The 15,243-nt window shown below is 37.3% G+C and overlaps 1 pseudogene; it reads left to right on the forward strand.

The window, feature by feature from the left end:
• The first annotated feature begins 1,286 nt into the window (after window positions 1-1,286).
• Window positions 1,287-11,496, forward strand: LOC120171871 (annotated as a pseudogene).
• Window positions 11,497-15,243: the final 3,747 nt, after the last annotated feature.

Genomic DNA, 15,243 nt, shown 5'->3' on the forward strand with positions numbered 1-15,243 from the left:
AGTATCTTTAGAAGAGGGAACACTTTGTTTATATTAGAGCTAGAGTGAGTTAAAGACAAATTTGTTCTTTAAAACCTAAGGGGGTCTTGAATTAAAACACTCCAAATGTTGAATAAAACGTGCACACTCCCCCTTATTCAAAAGATACTGGTAGGAGAGGGTTTTCTGTGAGTTGCATAGCTCAATGCTTACGTGTTTAAATGGGTTAACTTTTGTCGGGTTTAAGAAAAACCTAATACTAACCGGAGCATGTGAAAGTTGTTGGATCTAGGGATGAAGCTCGTGCACTTTATGTATCTACACCTGGCCTTAGAAGTATAAATGTTAGCTGGATTTGATCCAAAATTAGACCCGAGAGGCCCAAGGTGGCTTGGCATAGGATGCTGTGATTTTTCTTTCATGTTCTCAAGCATGTTATCATTAGGTGGTTGGCCATCTTAGGTAGGCTTCCTACTAAGGATAGATTGCTATAAATGAGACTTACTGTTGATGAGAAACGTATGTTTTGTAATGGTCTTCAAACTAGGGACCCCATTTTCTTTTAGTGTCCTTTTTCTAAGAGCATATGAAAGACTGTTTTGGCTAGGTGTTATTTTCCCAGGTGAGCAATAGGTTGAGATAAAAAGATGAAATGGGCCTCGCGTTATTTTAAGGGTAAGTTCTTTCTTCTTTTTTTCATTCTTAAGATAACTAGGAACACTTTTGTTTATTGCGTTTTGGAAGAAAAGAATGGAAAATAATTTAAGGGTGTGATTAGAGAGCCACATGTGATTTTGGATGTAATCATAGAGATTGTTAGGGCTAAAACTGCACATAGATGTATAGAAAAGAGTGATGATGTGAATAAGAATTTATGTACTAGATAGGCCATTTCACTATAGTAGTTTTTATTGTTTTTCTTGAATAAATACACACATTTTATATAAAAATATTATTTGAGTATGACTCTGAAAAAAATAATTGATGATCAAAATAAAATCATAAAAATAATTAAATAACTAAATTTATAATTTATTTTAAAAATTGGATGCGTTATCGAAGTAATATTGAGAAATAAAATATAGTTAAAATGAACAGAAAGTAGCTTTAGGAGAGGGCCTAGCTCTATTGGAAGAATGAAAACAAACAGAAGCTACCGTATAAGGAAATTTGTCGATTAACCCTTGATTTTTTCTCATTAATTGGTTGTTTTAACAACTTATTGAATAAGAATTAGAAGGTTGCAATTCGATTTTACGGGTACAAAAAAAGCGAGGGACCTCATGACAACGAATCAAGATATGCACGCTTCATAAGAAACGGCGTCGTTGTGATATTTATTCCCGAGAGTAAAATCTCCAATGATTTGAGAAAAGCCAGAATTTCACGATCCAAGAAAATGGTGCACAACGCCTATGATTCCTTCCAGCTCCTCACCGGTTGTCCCAATAAAATCGACGCCATCGAATCCTACGGCTCGAAGCTGCTGCTCGGCTGCTCCGATGGTTCTCTTCGAATCTACGGTTCATATCCCTCTTCCGATCGATCTCCTCCATCCGATCCTTACACGTTGCGAAAGGAACCTTACGCGCTGGAGAGAATCGTTTCTGGGTTTTCAAAGAAGGCTCTGATTTCAATGCAAGTATTGGAATCGAGAGAGCTTCTGTTATCACTCTCTGAATCGATCGCTTTTCATCGCCTCCCCAATTTGGAAACCATTGCTGTGATCACCAAAGCTAAAGGTGCTAATGTCTGCTCTTGGGACGATCGTAGAGGTTTCCTTTGCTTTGCTAGGCAAAAGAGAGTCTGTATTTTCAGGCACGACGGTAATTCCATTGAATTTCTCCTCTTATTTCTTTGACAGTTACAAATAATTTTAATTTTTAAAGGAATGGAATGAAATCCAAAGCTTTTCTTACAATGTACTATTTCTGGAGAGTAAATGCATGAATTTACTATAATCTAGAATGATTATTATTAAAATTGGTGTGCCTATTGAATCATTTTTTTTTTACTTTTAGCTAATTAAAGTTTTGCTTTTTAGCAACTTCTTTTTTTATTGATCAGAAGCAAATGGAAAAGGTAGCAATCAAACAAGCCTTATTGATTTGATCTCTTGATTTAGATTTGGTAAATTTGTTCTATATTTTCAGAATTAATGGTTATTGTTGGAAATCCTAGAATTGATGAACTAAATCTTCTTCCTTATTTTTTAAGTAGTTAACCTAGTGTAAATATGTCTCTAATTGTAGTTCCTAATTTTTAGGGATACTTTCCTATTTTTTGTACTAATCCTTCCTATAAAGTTGTAATCTGCTGTTAGAGAAATATCAGAATTATTATTTTCTCAAATCAGTTCACGGCATCAGAGCTGTAATTTTTGATCCATTCTACTTCTTTAGTTTTCTCCCGTGTCTTGTTTTTCTATCATGGCAAACACTGGAAATATTTCTGATTTTGAAACTTCACAAGTAACTCAGAATGTCAATCAAGCACTATCTAATAATGATGTTAATTCGTCCATAACAATCACTAATCACCGATTGGATGAGAAATTTTTTTTACAGTGGTCCCAATCGGTACTCATGGTGATTCGAGGCCATGGGAAAGAAGGATATATCAGTGGCGAAATTCCACATCCTTCCTTTACTGATCCTACGTATGCTACATGGGAACACAATATTTCTATTGTCATGGTCTGGCTGATCCACTCCATGGAGAGTCACATAAGTCGAACCTACCTCTTATTCAAGATTGCAAAAGAAATGTGGGATGCAGTCAAAGAGAACTAGTCTGATCCAGGAAATGCTTCTCAAGCTTTTGAAATCAAGTTAAAATTAAAAGACATTCAGCAAGGAACTCTTGAAGTTACACAGTACTACAACAACTTAAAAGTCTTATGGAAGGAACTCGATATGTACTATGAAGTGGACTGGGGTGAAGGCTTGGAGCACACCAAGTTCATGTCACATCTCAATAAAGAACGACTCTATGAGTTCTTACTAGGGCCGAACCAAGAGTTGGACAAAGTTTGTGGCCGTATTCTGGGTAGGACCCCTCTTCCAACCATTGGTGAGGCATTTGCAGAGGTTCGGAGAGAATAAAATCGTTGCCGAGTGATGATGGGAGATACTAAGGAACCAAAACCAGTGACCAATTTTGGTTATAGTCCTAATGAATCATCTGCCCTGGTCTCAAGGGGCCTTCTATCTCAAAAGAATCGAGCAGGGAATGATTCAAAACTAAGTCGCTCAGAAGACCGACTGTGGTATAGCTACTATAACCGTACTGGTCACACAAAGGAGAAATGTTTCAAGCTCCACGGTTATCCTAGTACAACAAAAATTCAGAAAGAAAATAAGGCTATTTTATCCTTGGGCAGCTCATCCACACAACCCCTGTACCTACTAAAGTTGTCCAGGATGTTCACCTAACAAAATCCCAACTTGAAACTCTTCCCAAGTTACTCGGTGCACCAATAAGCCATGGTTCCTTAGCTGTTCAAGGTACTGCTTTTAATATTACTTCTAAATCTAGTAATCATCCATCCTGGATTCTAGATTTGGGAGCATCCAATCACATGACAGGTAATTTATCACTATTCCATACGTATGCCCCCTGCCACAACCAATCTCGAATTCGGATAGTTGATGGTTCATACTCATCTATTGTTGGAATTGGGGTTGTTCGACTCATTAAGGACTTCTCACTCGAGAAAGTTCTTCATGTTCTTAGTTTTTCTTGTAATTTACTGTCAGTAAGTAAACTTACTGAAGACAAGGCTGTTTGTGCTGAATTTTTTGCTGATGGTTGTATTATATAGTAACAGAAATCGAGGAGGATGATTGGCACTGCTAAGGTTGATGATGGACTCTATATATGGGATGATTACAAGGAAAAGAATAAAAAAAGAGTATTTGCTCTCTTTGCTTCAAACGAGGACACTGTCATGATGTGACATCGTAGGTTAGGACATCCAAATTTCTTGTATTTGAAGCAGTTGCTTCCTATGTTATTTTGGAATAAAAAAATCGATTCCCTAAAATGTGAAATCTGTCAATTGTCAAAACATACTCGTGTTCCTTATCCTTGTAAGCCTTATATACAATCAAAACCTTTCTCTTTGATTCATAGTGACCTATGGGGGCCAAGTCGTGTTAAAAACATCACGGGTGTTAGATGGTTCATAACATTTATTGATGATCATACTAGAGTATGTTGGGTTTACCTCCGAAAAGAAAAAATAGAAACACCAAAAATATTCCAGAATTTCCACTCCATGATCCGAACCCAATTTGACTAAAAAATACACACGCTCCGCACTGATAATGGAAGGGAGTATTTTAATTCTGTTTTAAGCCCCTATCTCTCTGAACAAGGTATCATTCATCAAAGCTCTTGTCCTGATACACCTCAACAAAATGGGATCTCAGAAAGAAAAAATAGACACCTACTAGCTATTGCTCGAGCCTTGATGTTTACCATGAAAGTTCGAAAATACCTATGGGTGGAGGATGTCCTTACTGCATGTTATTTAATAAATCGTAGCCCTCTAGAGTTCTTAATCTACAAACTCCTTACATGTCCTACAAAAAAATTTCCCCCTATTTCGTGTTCCTATCCTACCGCCAAGATATTTGGTTGTAAAGCCTTTGTACATAATCACCAACCTAATCAATCTAAACTTGATCCCCGAGCACACCTATGAGCCTTTGTTGGCTACTCATCCACACAAAAAGGATACAAATGTTACTCATTCACCTTGCATCGCATATTTATCTCTCGTGATGTCATGTTTTTTGAAAATGAACTATATTTTTCTGCCACTCATCTTCAGGGGGAGACTCTTATTGAAGATGAGACTCTTCATACTCTTCTTATTATACCCCCTGAGCCTATCATTAATACCTCTGTCACACAAAATTCTAAGGATGACCATGTCCTCATAACACCAGATTTCAGTGTTCCACTAGGGAGAGATGAACTTCCTAGCGATGAAATCCCCATTGGAAGTAAGCTTCAGCAACCTAATCCCTCTGCGACACCCCAACTACAGCCTCTTGAAATCATTGTTTATTCTCGAAAACATTTTCCTCCTAAAAACACAGCAGCAGTGTCAAATTCATCCAATTTCGAGGACTATCTTGTTCCAGATTAGTCTCCTGGTTCGTCGAATATGGACCTTCCCATTGCTGTTCGTAAAGGCACAAGAACTTGTACTCAGCATCCAATCTCTCGGTTTGTATCCTATGGAAATTTATCTAAAGCTTACAAAACTTTTGTAACTAATATTGACAGTGTAGAGACTCCAAGAAATGTGAAAGAGGCTTTGAAATCAACTGAATGGAGACAAGTTGTTTTTGAAGAAATGAATTCTCTAAAAAATAATGGGACATGGAAAGTTACAAATCTTCCAGAAGGGAAGAAAATTGTGGGTTGTAAATGGATTTTCACAACAAAAATGAAGCCTGATGGGAGTATTGATCGACACAAGGCTTAACTTGTGGCAAGAGGTTTTACTCAAACCTATGGTCTCGACTATGATGAGACATTTTCCCCCGCTCCAAAGCTCAATACTGTTCAAGTGCTCCTTTCCTTAGGTGTCAACCTTGATTGGCCCTTAACATAACTTGATGTAAAAAATGCACTCCTCAATGGAGACTTGAGCGAGGAGGTATATATGGACTTTTCAACAGGTTTTGAAGAAGATAAAGGGCGAGTATGCAGATTAAAGAAGTCCCTATACGGACTGAAACAATCCCCAAGAGCTTGGTTCAGCCGGTTTGCCAAGGCTATGATCAGCAGGAATTACACCCAAGGGAAAGCATATCATACACTATTTTACAAACACTCGGGAAGTGGGAAATACTCTATTCTTATCGTCTATGTTGATGATATTATCCTAACAGGGGATGATTCGAGTGAGTTGATGAAACTAAAAGAGTTCCTCAGCTCATAATTTGAGCTTAAAGATTTGGGGAATCTCAAATTCTTCCTTGGCATGGAAGTAGCACGGACTCGGACAAGCATCCCTATTTCCGAACGAAAGTATGTTCTTGATTTATTGGTTGAAATTGGCATGCTAGGTTGTAAACCTGCCGAGACCCTAATGGAGTTCAATTCTAAGCTAGGCAATGATGATGATGGGGAAGAAGTAGACAGGGGGAGATACCAACGAATCGTGGGAAAACTTATTTATCTATCTCACACCCGACCTGATATTGCATTCGGGGTGAGTGTCATCAGTCAGTATATGCATGCTCCATAGGAAAAACATTTGGAGACAATTTACAGGATGCTAAGATATTTGAAGGGAACACCGAGTAAAGGTCTTCATTTCAAGAAAAATACCAGTCGTGACATAGAACTTTACACTGATGCATATTGGGCAGGATCAGTGAGTGACAGATGATCTACAAGTGGTTATTGTAGCTATGTGTGGGGCAATCTTGTGACATGGAGAAGTAAAAAATAGTCCATTGTGGCTTGTAGTAGTGCAGAGGCAGAATATCGAGCTTTGTCTCATGGTATATGTGAGGAATTTGGTTACAAAGATTAATGAAGGAACTTAAAGTACCCTATGTTAAACCTATGAAGATATATTGTGATAATCAAGCTGCTGTCAGTATAGCACATAACCCAGTTCATCACGATCGGACTAAACACGTGGAGATAGATCATCATTTCATCAAAGAGAAGGTAAGTTAAGGAGAAGTTCGTATCATCTATCTTCCTACTAAGCAACAAGTTGTAGACTTGCTAACTAAAAGTCTGAGTAAGAACGTGTTTGAAGATTTTATTGGCAAGCTAGGATTGATAAATATCTACATACCAGCTTGAGGGGGAGTGTTGGAATTCCTAGAATTAAGGAACTGAATCTTCTTCCTTATTTTTAGGATTTCCAACAGTTATTGCCTGGTCACTGTTGAATGAAATTGATCTGAAAATTAATGTGCAGGAGGGCGAGGGTTCGGGGAGGTAAAAGATTTTGGTGTACCAGATACAGTGAAGTCTATGTTATGGTGTGGCGAGAACATATGTCTAGGTATTAGAAAGGAATGCGTGATACTAAATGCCATAAATGGTGCATTGTCGGAGGTGTTTTCTTCAGGGAAGATAGCGCCACCTTTGGTCGTTGCTCTTCCCTCTGGGGAACTTATTCTTGGGAAGGTAATGATTTAGTTTCATAACTTATTTACAACATCATAGATCTTTTGGCTATATAATAACATCAAATACGGTTCCTGCTGTCACTTAGGAAAATATCGGTGTCTTTGTGGATCAAAATGGAAAGCTTCTTCAAGCTGATAGGATATGTTGGTCAGAAGCTCCTACTGCTGTTGTCATCCAGAAACCATATGCAATAGCTCTATTTCCAAGGCGTGTTGAGGTAGGTGTGATTAAATGCTAAAGAAAGTGAGCTTTTGCTTATATTAATATTTAAGAAGATTCACTTATTTATTCTTTGCAGATTCGCTCTCTTCGAGTTCCTTATCCATTGATACAGACTATTGTGCTCCCTGGTGTTCGTCGTCTTATAAGAAATAACAATGCCATTGTTGTAGCCTTAGAAAATTCTGTTCATGGACTCTTCCCTGTTCCTCTTGGTGCACAGGTATTCCAAGCATGCTTAAGAATTTAAATTTTCTCCTATGAATTTTGATCCTTCTTTTTCCTTACGCTCTAAAATCAAAGTTTTCCCTAGCTTGATGCTTTGATTATTGCATTAAAAGATTGCAACTTGCTTTGCAGATTGTCCAATTAACAGCATCCGGAAATTTTGAGGAAGCATTGGCTTTGTGTAAGCTCTTAGAGCTGCAAAGGAGGGATCAATTCATATATGGTGGCTTTTTCCTCATTAACAATTATTGTTATGTGCAGTTTATCAAGTTTAATAAGAATTAACGAATCATTCACAAAGCTTATATTAATTTTAAAATACCACATTATCATCGTACACCATTTAGACAAGTTCCACATGGTCATGCTCTATTTTGTCAAGAAATTATAAAAAAAAAACACTGCATAAGAAACCTCTGTTTCTTACTAGGAAACAGCATTTTCCCTGGTATATAATCATAAATTTCATTAAGTTATTCTGGTTTATTGTATGTTCCTCAAGTTATAAATTCTGTGTAAGTGGTCGTTTTCTGCAGGTACGCTCATTATCCTTTTGACAATGGGTCCTATGAGGAAGCAATGGAGCATTTTGCGGCATCTCAAGTAGATATTACATATGTTCTTTCTTTGTATCCGTCCATTATTCTTCCCAAAACAACTGCAGTGTCAGAACCAGAGAAGCTTGTGTACCATTCTCTGGATACTCCACACCTTTTACTGTCTGATGATCTGGAAACCTTTCTCCCACCGGCAGAGTCTGATGAGAATTCTGCACTCGAGTTCAAGAAAATGAGCCACAATACTCTTATGTCTCTTATTAAGTTCCTACGGAAGAAGAGATACAGTATTGTAGAGAAGGCTGCCTCTGAGGGAAATGAAGAGGAAGTTTTAGATGCTGTTGAGGATAGTTTTACTTCGTCCAGGTTTAAGAAATCAAGTAAGGTGAGGCCAATCTCAGTTTTTGTAAAGGTCAATAATTTGTTACACCGATGTTTATTTTGTCTCTATGGCTTTTATGCAAGTGCATAATTGTATGGACATAAACTAAGTATTGGTGTTAATGTCCATTTTTCCCCAAATTTGCAAAAGTTTTAAAATCTATTTTTATTTTGATGATCTAACCCTATGCTTTCTCTCTTAGGGGCGTCTTAATGTTCCAATTAACTCAGCTGCCAGGGAGATGGCAGCTATACTGGATACTGCCCTCCTCCAAGCTCTGCAGCTCTGCTTCTTACTGGACAATCAGCAGCAGCTGTTGAATTGCTTAAAGGTCTTAATTATTGTGATGCAAAAATATGTGAGGAGATTCTTCAAAAAGGAAACCATTATGCTGCACTTTTAGAACTTTACAGAAGCAGCTCGATGCATCGGGAGGCATTAACACTTCTACAACAATTAGCGGAAGAGCCAAAATCAAACCAGTCGCATTCTGAACTCATCCAAAAGTTCAGTCCTGAGGCAATTATTGAATATCTTAAGGTTAGATATCAGTTAGCGGGAAACTTGCTCTTAATTCGTGTTGAGTTGGAATTTGGATGCGATGGATAAAGGGAGACTGAAATTTGGCCCTGGCTAATCTGAGAATATAATGTTAATTTTGTTATTTCTTGATCTTGCAGGCCATAACCTGTTACATTAGGCACATGATTTCTACTATTTGAGCACAGGAATGATCTGATAAAACTTCCATATGCTGAATACTTTATATTGTTTACATGCAGCCCCTCTGTGGTACTGATCCCATGCTTGTACCTGAGTTCTCGATGCTTGTTCTTGAAAGCTGTCCAACACAAACCATTGAGCTTTTTTTGTCTGGAAATATTCCAGCAGAATTGGTCAACTCTTATTTGAAGCAGCATGCTCCAAACATGCAGGGCAGGTACTTGGAGCTCATGCTTGCTATGAATGAAAATGGGATCTCAGGGAACCTGCAAAATGAAATGGTGAAGACTCTTTCTGTTTGGTATAAAAATAACTCAGTTTGTCATTTGTGTTGGTGATAGTGCCGCTGATGTTACTAGCAATGACTATTCCAGGTACAAATCTATCTTTCTGAAGTACTTGAATGGTATTCAGAACTAAGTGCTCAACAGTTATGGGATGAAAAGGAATATTCTCCAACCAGGAAGAAACTTGTATCTGCGCTGTAAAGCATCACAGGATACAATCCTGAGGCTTTATTGAAACGTCTTCCTCCAGATGCTCTATTTGAAGAGCGTGCAATTCTGTTGGGGAAAATGAACCAACATGAGCTTGCTTTATCACTATATGTTCATAAAGTAGTTTCTGGTTTATATGAAACGTTAAAGTTGTTGAATATTTGATTGAACTAGGGTTAATATAATACACTTTCTGTTTGGAAATAACTGCATAGGTATTATTTCATTGCAACCTTTTTTCTATCCCCTGCCCCCACCTTTTTTTAAATCGTCTGTTCTTCATTGTGAATATGCTCCTAGTAAATGGATATCTGTTGACCTTTATAGCTTCATGTACCTCAACTGGCACTGCCGTATTGTGATCAGGTTTACGAGTCAGCTGTTCATCAACCACCAACAAAATCTTCTGGCAATATATACTTCACTCTGTTACTGATATATCTGAATCCTCAAAAAACAACCAAGAATTTTGAAAAGAGGATTACAAATTTAGTATCATCCTCAAATGCAAGCATCCCAAGGATTAGTTCAACAGCTTCATTTAAATCTCGAGGAGGACGAAAGAAGATCGCATCCATTGAAGGTGCAGAAGATATGCGTATTAGTCCCAGCAATACTGATAGTAGCAGGAGTGATGGTGATGCTGAAGAATCTAATTTGGAGGTTCTTCTATCATGCTTGATCAGGTACTTGATCTTTTGAGCCGAAGGTGGGATGGACTCAATGGAGCTCAGGCACTCAGACTCTTACCAAGGGAGACTAAACTACAGGTATGCCCTAAACTCTTGAGTTGATTACAAAGCTCCTGATGTGGTTGCATATTGGTGTAAAGTTCATTGATATCTAAGTTGTTATGTTTCCTCTGTGCTTCAGAGTACCAATTATAGACACTTTCTTAAGGTATCTGCCTTCTACCTGTAGAACCTGCTTCCATTTCTTGGACCTTTTGTGAAAAAAATCAAGTGAAGCATACAGGAACTTCTTAGTCATCAAGAGCTTGAGGCAGAGTGAGAACCTACAGGTATGTATATTGTTTAAGCACATAAAATAACATACACTATTTGAGCTTTCCTGTTAGACTGTGTTCACGTTTGTGTGTGTGTGTGTATATCAATATGGTGGACTCCTTGGAAATTACTTTTTTTTTTGTGTGTGTTTCTTTCATCTAATCATGTATCTGAAATCCTATTTGAAACAGGTGAAAGATGAACTTTACAACCAAAGAAAAGCTGTAGTGAAGATCTCGAGTAACAGTATGTGCTCTCTGTGCAACAAGAAACTAGGAACAAGTGTATTTGCCGTCTATCAAAATGGGACAACACTGGTCCACTTTGTTTGCTTTAGAGATTCAAAAAGTATGAAAGCAGTCTCACAACTAAGGAAGAGATGATTCTGAGTAGGATGTATTGCTATTATTCATGAAAAGATGCTGCCTGCCTGCTCAGATACCCAGAAACAGTTTTGGAGGCATTTATTCTCTATTTATAGGACTCCTAAACCGTGAATGGTTTGCATAATTCGGAGTCAGTAATGCAGCACTTATGAAGTTGAAAGTGGTTGTTCAAGGGTGTGACTATGGAATGCTTCAATTTGAGGCTTTTTGTTGTTTGTGTAAATGTAGATTCTGGGGCACTTGTTTCCCCTATCATTGTTGTTTGAAGACCTTATTTCCAGGTACGTCCAATCCATTCCATGATCAACATGGGTTTTGGTAGTTCTGTTGTAAGCACGAGTACAGTATGGGATTGGTGTAAAAATGATGTTCATTAGATTTCAGCTGATCGCCCTCACTACAATTAAATATTTTAAGTGCATATTATAAATTTCATCATCAAACTTTTTTTTTTGATAAATCAAATTTTATTATCCAAAGAGCAGTGTTCTGCTACAAAAACAATTAACCAATCTATAACAAAAAGAACTATAAACAGCCTACTTACAAAAAACAAAAAGAACTATAAACAGCCTACTTACAAAAAACAAAGATTGGTTAGACTATACCCAAGCATTACAAATATTATAATTAGTACTATCAATTCTATTAATATTTTTACCCTTAAGTTGAATCCCCACAGCTTCAATAAATAGCCTTAAGCATGTCTTCGATTGATCTATATCGTCCTTGAAAAATTCTATGATTCCTTTCCTCCCACAATATGTAGATATAGGCAGTCCAAGAGATCTTCAAGATTGTGGTGAGTAGTGACTTCCCTTTTCAAGTTGAAGTAGCCCGAGCAACCATTACATCCCATGTTAAGAATGAATTCTTCAACCCGTTGAGCGACAGTATATAATTCCAAAGACGAACAATAAGAGGACATTGAGAAAAAATATGGTTTCTTGTCTCTTGCTCGATGATGCAGTTAAAATAAGTTCCTTCAGAGTTGATTCCCATTTTAAGCAACCTATCTCTTGTAGGCAGTCTATTCAACAAAGCCATCCAAGCAATCAAACTGAATTTAGGAATGCGCATGGGGAACCAGATTAGTTTGTGCCAAGAAACTTTCTCCCTTTTGTTTCGGATTGCATCCCAGATGTCCCTTAGCTTTAACGAACCAGAAGAAGAAATGATTGGGAATGTTGTAGAACGCAATTTTAAAATCCTGCTTACACTCCAGGTCACATTAGAACTTGCAACATAGTTCAGAAACTCATGTTCCTTAAGAACATAATTTTTTAACCAAGCAACCCAAAGTGATCCTTCAACCGCAAGGATTTTCTTGATGAGATCAATAATACAAGCTTTGTTCCAAGTTTTTGTATTCTTCAAACCGAGGCCTCCTTCAGCTTTTGAAAAGAAAATAAATTCCCAACTGACTCGAGCACCTGCAACAGCCTTATCTTCTCCTTTCTAGAAAAATCTGGAACAGAGCTGGTCCACCTTTAATAAGAGCGAATAGAGCAGGATAAGCTGTCTGCACCAGTAATTTAAGACACTGAATGGGACATAACGAATGAGTTCAAGTCTGCCAGCATAACTCAGATTCCTAGCAAACCAATGGTGAAGCCTTTGTTTTATTTTTTCAATTAGTACTTCACAGTCATTCTCAGAAAGCTTTTGGGTAACTAGAGGGATACCTAAGTATCTCATAGGCATACATCCTTTTTTGAAACCAGTTATCTGTTGAAAAAACTCCATAGTTCTTAAAGAACAACCAACAGTGAAAATCTCACATTTAGAGGAATTAAGATGTAACCCAGAAATTTCATAAAAATGATCAAGAACACTTAAGACACCCATAATAGAATCAGCATTACCCTTACAAAAAATCATTAAAACGTCAGCAAAAGAAAGATGAGTAAGGCTAATCTTCTTGCATTTAGGGTGGTAACCAAACACTCATTTTTCAGCAGCCAGTTTAAGCATTTTAGAGAAAATTTGCACAAAAAGAACAAACAAAGAAGGGGAAAGAGGATCACCCCGTCTTAATCCTCTTGCCCCCTTGAAATAGCCAATAAGAGATCCATTGAAAGAGATGGAATACCTTGCTTGAGTGAAACATGTCTCAATCCAAGCTATGAACCTTGGAGGAAAGAGAAGGGCTTTTAGAATAGATGAGATGAAACCCCAATGAAGGGAATCAAAAGCCTTATGAAGGTCATTTTTCATGGAGCATCTAGGGGAAATTGTTTTCCTACCATAGCCTTTGAATATTTCTTGAGCAAGAAGGGTATTATCAACAATGCTCCTACCCTTGATAAAAGCTTTCTGATTTAAAGAGATAATGTATGGGAGAAATTCTGACAGTCTTTTAACTAAAATTTTAGTAATGGTCTTGTAAATTACTGAACAGCAAGAGATGGGTCAAAAATATTTTACAACTCTAGGATTGGGAACTTTAGGCATAAGAACAATTATAGTGGAGTTAAAGGATGGATTAATGTACGAGTTTTGGAAGAAATACTTGATAGCATCAATAACATCATCTCCCACAATAAACCAAGATTTCTTGAAGAAACAGGGAGTGAAGCCATCTGGTCTAGGAGCTTTTTCATTTCCTTGGTTGAAAATGGCTTCCTGAATTTCTTTAGCAGTAATTTCCTTAACAAGGCTAGATGAAGCTTCAGGTGGTAGAGAAAAATTCAGCAGATATTTAAGAATATTAGGATCAATAATTTTGACTCTGTTATCAACAGATCCAAGCAGATTAGAAAAAAATCTGGTAATGCCCTTAGCCATTGCATCAAAAGATTCCAATCTGTTGCCATCTTCATCAATAAGGACACGAATGGTATCTCTCTTATTCTTAAAAGAAAGAATAGAGTGGAAGAATTTTGAGTTCTTATCTCCATTTTTAATCCTCTGAACTTTGGCCTTTTGTTTAAGGAACAAAGTTTCAGCTTCTTCAAGAGTCTTCAATTCATCTTGAAGGATGAGCTCCTTTTCAATACCTTCCTCTCCTTTTAAGGTAAGAAGTTGTTGAGATTCCAGCTCTCTTCTTTTAAGTTTCACTCGATCAGAGATATTACTAAAGTTATCTTTGTTAAACTTCTTGAGGCTAGCTTTGAGTTTTTTTATCTTAGTAAAAAGGACAGTCATTGGGTTGCCTTGAGCATTAAGAAGCCAAGAATTTCTGACTACATTCATGAAGCAAGGGTGGGCATACCAGAAATTAAAGAATTTGAAAGGTTTTGGTCTATTTGTAGGGGACTCTTTGGAAAGGAAGACAATAGCCATGAAGTGATCAGAGATACCAAGAGCAAGGAATTCAACAAAAGAGTGGGGAAAGGAAGTAGCCTAGTTGGGGTTAATCAGAACCCTATCAAGCTTCCTTGCAAGAAAAAAATCTTTCTGCTTGTTAGTCCATGTATATGTTGGACCAAAAAAAGGGTGATCAAGTAGTTCAAGCTCTTGAGTAAGGTCTTGAAAGTCTTTCATATCAGAAGTAAGATAATAACCAAGAGTATCATGATCAGAACTTTCATGGGAATGCAAAAAGATATTGTAATCACCTCCTATAATCCAAGGGTAGTGTCTGACAAAAGAACTCACATCTTTTAACTGCTGCCATAAGCCGAAATGAAAAGAGGGGAACCATTATAAAAGCCCTTAACAGTAATAATTTGATCAAAAGCATAAATAACAGAGAAGTCAAGACCAGTCCTCCAAAGAAACCAGATTCTACCATTAATAGCAAAATCATAATTTGAACTGACATTCCAATTCGAGAATTTTGAGTTGAAAATAGTCTCAGATTTATCAACTTTTACTCTAGTCTCCAATAAGCATAAAACATCAACTTTTTTCTGAGAAGCTCTATGGATCACTTTGTCTTGTTTGAGAGGACTGTTAAGTCCTCTGATATTACAGAAGCTTAAGATCATTGGATGGAGAAGTTCCCAATTGACCTCCTACACTGAGACTTTTAGATCTGTCTATATGATCCTTCTTTTTTGATTTAATTTCATTCACCAAACCTGCTACTCCCAAAGATGCAGTTCTAGCTTTCCTTGGCTAGTTTTCTAAGCAAGGAGGGTTGTCATC

The sequence above is a fragment of the Hibiscus syriacus genome, unplaced genomic scaffold (assembly GCF_006381635.1).
Source record: "Hibiscus syriacus cultivar Baekdansim isolate YM2019G1 unplaced genomic scaffold, ASM638163v2 tig00111837_pilon, whole genome shotgun sequence".
In the NCBI taxonomy this organism is placed as follows: domain Eukaryota; kingdom Viridiplantae; phylum Streptophyta; class Magnoliopsida; order Malvales; family Malvaceae; genus Hibiscus; species Hibiscus syriacus.